This window comes from Saccopteryx leptura, chromosome 9 (genome assembly GCF_036850995.1).
Source record: "Saccopteryx leptura isolate mSacLep1 chromosome 9, mSacLep1_pri_phased_curated, whole genome shotgun sequence".
Classification (NCBI taxonomy): domain Eukaryota; kingdom Metazoa; phylum Chordata; class Mammalia; order Chiroptera; family Emballonuridae; genus Saccopteryx; species Saccopteryx leptura.
In genome coordinates, this window is record NC_089511.1 from 45,385,553 (window position 1) to 45,392,237 (window position 6,685).

The window sequence follows — 6,685 nt, forward strand, 5'->3', positions numbered from 1 at the left end:
AGAAAAGACTTAACATATTGGAAGCCTTGGAGCTAAATGACAGAGAATTTAAAATAGAAATCTTAAAAATACTCAGAGATATACAAGAAAACATGGAAAGGCAATATAGGGAGATCAGAAAACAACTCAATGAACACAAAGAATATATTACCAAGGAAATTGAAACTATAAAAAACAAATCAAACAGAAATGAAAAACTCAATTCACGAGCTGAAAAACGAGGTAACAAGCTTAGCTAGCAGAACAACCCAGATTGAAGATAGGATTAGTGAAATAGAAGACAAACAACTTGAGGCACAACAGAGAGAAGAAGAAGAGACCTCAAAAATAATAAAAAACGAGAAAGCCCATCAGGAATTATCTGACTCCATCAGAAAGAATAACATAAGAATAATAGGTATATCAGAGGGAGAAGAGAAAGAAAATGGAATGGAGAATATACTCAAACAAATAATAGACGAGAACTTCCCAAGCCTGTGGAAAGAACTAAAGCCTCAAATTCAAGAAGCAAACAGAACACCAAGTTTTCTTAACCCCAACAAACCCACTCCAAGGCACATCATAATAAAGATGACACAAACCAATGACAAAGAAAAAATTCTCAAGGCAGCCAGGGAAAAGAAGAGTACAACATATAAAGGAAGGCCTATTAGATTATCATCAGATTTCTCAGCAGAAAATCTACAAGCTAGAAGAGAGTGGACCCCAATATTTAAGGCCCTGAAAGAGAGGAACTTTCAGCCAAGAATACTATACCCATCAAAGCTATCCTTCAAGTATGAAGGAGATATAAAAACATTCACAAATACAGAAAAGATGAGAGAATTTATCACGAGAAAGCCCCCACTCCAGGAAATACTAAAGGGGGTTTTCCAACCAGATTCAAAGAACAAAAGAAAACAACACCACAAGTAACAGCTCCACCAAGAACACAATAAAACCAAACTTAAACTGTGACAACAAAGGAAAAAAAAGGGGGGGAGAGAATGGAGATTAACAGTAGCAAAGGACGATGAAGTGCAGAAATACTTATAAGATAGGGTACTACAATGAATATGGTAGGTACCCTTTTCATTACTTAATGGTAACCACCCTTGAAAAAACCACCACAAAAACACATGACTTAAAAAAAGGTAGCAACAGAGGAAAGAAGTATGGAACACAAACAAACAGAAACAAATGATAGAAAAACAAAAGAGAAGAATCAAACTAGATACAAAACTAACAGAAAGCAATTTATAAAATGGTAGTAGGGAACCCACAAGTGTCAATAATTACACTAAATGTAAATGGATTAAACTTACCAATAAAAAGACACAGAGTAGCAGAATGGATTAAAAAAGAAAATCCAACTATATGCTGCCTACAAGAAACACATCTAAGCAACAAGGATAAAAACAAATTCAAAGTGAAAGGCTGGAAAACAATACTCCAAGCAAACAACACCCAAAAAAAAGCAGGTGTAGCAATACTCATATCTGATAATGCTGACTACAAGACAGAAAAAGTACTCAGAGACAAAAATGGTCACTTCATAATGATTAAGGGGACACTGAATCAAGAAGACATAACAATCCTTAATATATATGCACCAAACCAAGGAGCACCAAAATATATAAGACAGCTACTTATTGACCTTAAAACAAAACTAACAAAAATACAATCATACTTGGAGACCTCAATACTCCGCTGACGGCTCTAGATCGGTCATCCAAACAGAGAATCAATAAAGATATAGTGGCCTTGAACGAAATACTAGAACACCTGGATATGATAGACATCTACAGGACACTTCATCCCAAAGCGACAGAGTATACATTTTTCTCTAGTGTACATGGAACATTCTCAAGAATTGACCATATGTTGGGCCACAAAGACAATATCAGCAAATTTAGAAAAATTGAAATTGTACCAAGCATATTTTCTGATCATAAAGCCTTGAAACTAGAATTCAACTGCAAAAAAGAGGGGGAAAAACCCACAAAAATGTGGAAACTAAACAACATACTTCTAAAAAAATGAATGGGTCAAAGAAGAAATAAGCGCAGAGATCAAAAGATACATACAGACAAATGAAAATGAAAATACGACATATCAGAATCTCTGGGATGCAGCAAAAGCAGTAATAAGAGGAAAGTTCATATCACTTCAGGCCTATATGAACAAACAAGAGAGAGCCGAAGTAAACCACTTAACTTCACACCTTAAGGAACTAGAAAAAGAAGAACAAAGACAACCCAAAACCAGCCGAAGAAAGGAGATAATAAAAATCAGAGCAGAAATAAATGAAATAGAGAACAGAAAAACTATAGAAAAAATCAATAAAACAAGGAGCTGGTTCTTTGAAAAGGTCAACAAAATTGACAAACCCTTGGCAAGACTCACCAAGGAAAAAAGGCACAGGACTCAAATAAATAAAATCCAAAATGAAAGAGGAGAGATCACCACAGACATCATAGATATACAAAGAATTATTGTAGAATACTATGAAAAATTATATGCCACCAAATACAACAATCTAGAAGAAATGGATAATTCCTAGAACAATACAACCTTCCTAGACTGAGTCATGAAGAAGCAGAAAGCCTAAACAGACCAATCAGCAGGGAGGAAATAGAAAAAAACTATTAAAAACCTCCCCAAAAATAAAAGTCCAGGCCCAGACGGTTATACTAGTGAATTCTATCAAACATTCAAAGAACACTTGGTTCCTATTCTACTCAAAGTCTTCCAAAAAATTGAAGAAGAAGCAATACTTCCAAACACATTTTATGAGGCCAACATAACCCTCATACCAAAACCTGGCAAGGATGGCACAAAGAAAGAAAACTACAGACCAATATCTCTAATGAATACAGATGCTAAAATTCTAAACAAAATACTGGCAAACCGAATACAACAACATATTAAAAAATAATACATCATGATCAAGTGGGATTCATCCCAGAATCTCAAGGATGGTTCAACATACATATAACGGTTAACGTAATACACCATATCAACAAAACAAAGAACAAAAACCACATGATCTTATCAATAGATGCAGAAAAGGCTTTTGATAAAATACAACACAATTTTTATGTTTAAGACTCTCAACAAAATGGGTATAGAAGGAAAATATCTCAACATGATAAAGGCCATATATGATAAACCATCAGCTAACATCATATTAAATGGCACTAAACTGAAGGCTTTCCCCCTTAAATCAGGAACAAGACAGGGTTTGTCCACTCTCTTCCACTCTTATTTAACGTGGTGCTAGAAGTTCTGGCCAGAGCAATCAGACAAGACAAAGAAATAAAAGGCATCCATATTGGAAAAGAAGAAGTAAAGGTATCACTTTTTGCTGATGATATGATCCTATACATCGAAAACCCGAAGGACTCCACAAAAAGATTATTAGAAACAATAAACCAATACAGTAAGGTCGCAGGATACAAAATTAACATACAGAAGTCCATAGCTTCTCTATGCCAACAATGAAATATTAGAAAACGAACTCAAAAAAATAATCCCCTTCACGATTGCAACCAAAAAAAATAAAATACCTAGGAATAAACATAACAAAGAATGTAAAGGACCCTATATAATGAAAATTAACAAAGCATTGTTAAGGGAAATCGAAAAAAGATACAATGAGATGAGAAAAATATTCCTTGTTCTTGGATAGGAAGAATAAATATAATCAAAATGGCCATATACCCAAAGCAATATACAAATTTAATGCAGAATTCACCATCAAAATTCCCTATGAGATTTTTAAAGAAATGGAACAAAAAATCATCAGATTTATATGGAACTATAAAAAACCCCGAAATAGCCAAAACAATCCTAAGGAAAAGAAATGAAGCTGGGGGCATTACAATACCTGACTTTAAACTATATTATAGGGCCACAAAAATCAAAACAGCATGGTATTGGCAGAAAAATAGACACTCAGACCAATGGAACAGAATAGAAAGCCCAGGAAATAAAACCACATATATATGGTCAAATAATCTTTGATAAAAGGGCCAACAACACACAATGGAGAAAAGAAAGCCTCTTCAACAAATGGTGTTGGGGAAAACTGGAAAGCCACATGCAAAAGAATGAAAACTCGACTACAGCCTGTCCCCGTGTACTAAAATTTAATTCAAAATGGGATCAAAGACCTAAATATAAGACCTGAAACAATAAAGTACATAGAAGGAAGACATAGGTACTAAACTCATGGACCTAGGTATTTAAAGAAACATTTTATGAACTTGACTCCAATGGCAAGAGAAGTGAAGGCAAAGATAAATGAATGGGACTACATCAAGAATCAAAAGTTTTTGCTCAGCAAGAGAAACTGATATAAAAATAAACAGACAGCCAACTAAATGGGAATGATATTTTCAAACAACAGCTCAGATAAGGGCCTAATTTCCAAAATTTACAAAGAACTCATAAAACTCAACAACAAACAAACAAACAATCCAATAAAAAAAATGGGAAGAAGACATGAATAGACACTTCTCCCAGGAAGAGATACAAATGGCCAACAGATATATGAAAAAATGCTCAGCTTCATTAGTTATTAGGGAAATGCAAATCAAAACTACAATGAGATACCACCTCACACCTGTTAGATTAGCTATGATCAACAAGACGGGTAATAGCAAATGTTGGAGAGGCTGTGTGAGAAAAAGGAACCCTCATTCACTGTTGGTGGACTGTAAGGTAGTAACAACCATTATGGAGGAAAGTATGGTTGGTTCCTCAAAAAACCTGCAAATAGAACTACCTTATGACCCAGCAATTCCCTCTACTGGGTATATACCCCCAAAACTCAGAAACATTGATACGTGAAGACACATGTAGCCCCATGTTCATTGCAGCACTGTTCACAGTGGCCAAGACATGGAAACAACCAAAAAGCCCCTTCAATAGAAGGACTGGATAAAGAAGATGTGGCACATATACACTATGGAATACTACTCAGCCAAAGAAAACGATGACATCAGACATTTACAGCAAAATGGTGGGATCTTGATAACATTATAAAGGAGTTGAAATAAGTAACTCAGAAAAAAACAAGAACTACATGGATTCCAGTACATTTGGAGGGAACATAAAAGTGAGACGAAGAGACAGGACAAAGAGTGTGGTGGTTAACAGTCGCTGTGAGGTGGGGGACTAGACAACCGGGTAGGCACACGAGGGGAGTGTTAGGGGGGAGGGGGATGGGCAACAAGAGAACTAGATTAGAGGGTGGCGAAGATGGAGGAAAAAAGAGTAGAATGCCAATGAAAAAATGTAAAAAAAAAAGATAAAATTATTTGATAGTGATATAATATTAACAAGTCAGACAAATACCATCAATGGATGCTAAAATGAATGGATGAAAGTTTGGGAAGTATCAAATATTAGCAGTGTCAAAGTCTCTCCATATATTAATTACAAAGATAAAATAGTAATATTACAGTAGAGAAATCTGACAGGCACCATCTGAAAAAGATTTTTAAATAAAAATATTTAAATTCTAGGGTATGTTTTATACTTAGAGCACAGCTGCTACATTTCAAGTGCCCAGCTACATGTGGCCTGTGAACCATATTAAACAACTCAGATTTTTCTTCTTTTTTCTTCATTATTTTTATTTATTTATTTTGCGAGAGAGACAAAGAGAGGACAGACAGGAAGGGAGAGAGATGAGAAGCATCACTCATAGTTGCAGCACTTTAGTTCTTCATTGATTGCTTTCTCATATGTGCTTTGACCTGGAGGATCCAGCTGAGCCAGTGACCCCTTGCTCAAGCCAGCGACCTTGAGTTCAAGCCAGCAGGATTCAAGCCAGCGACCTTTGGGCTTAAGCCAGCGACTATGGAGTCATGTGTATGATCCCACGCTCAAGGCCAGACCCCATGCTGAAACTGGTGAGCCTGCGCTCAAGCCGGCAACCTACAGGTTTCAAACATGGGTCCTCAGCATCCCAGGTCAATGCTCTATCCACTGAGCCACTGCCTGGTTAGGCTAAACAAAACAGCTTTCAATAGACCCTGCTGTCTAGGTTACTCATCATGAAAATGATAAATGTTGTTACTAAGGCATGTTCATTTCATGTTATTTTACCTATAACAGAATGCATAAGTGATCCACTCACACACCCTCACAGCAACCACGCACATACACAATCACACACATACTGTGGTGGGATCAATAATGGCCCCAAAGTGCCCAATCCAATCCCCGGAACCTGTGAATACTTTATGTGACATGGCAAAGGGACTTTGCCTATGTAACAAAGATTAACAGATGTTAAACTAGAGAGATTGTCCTGGGTTATCCCCGGGGCCCAATCTAAACACATGAGTCCCTAAAGCAGAGAACTTCCTCCAGTTGGAAGGAGACAGAAATGTGGCAGAAGGAGAAGTCAAAAGGATTCCAGGCAAGAGAAGGATTGGACACACTGCTGCTGGCTCTGAGATGTGGGGTCCATGTGCAAGGACCAGAGAGAGGCTGGCAAGAACTAAGAATATACCCTCACTGCCAGCAGGAAACAGGAACACCAGTGTTAGGGGTGCAAGGAATGGAATTCTGCCAACAGATCAACTGAGCTTGAAGGTAGACTGTTCCCATGGCTTCACCATAAGAATCCCACCAGCCACACGTGGATTTCAGCCCTGTGAGGCCCATAGCAGAGAAAGTGGCTGAACCCATC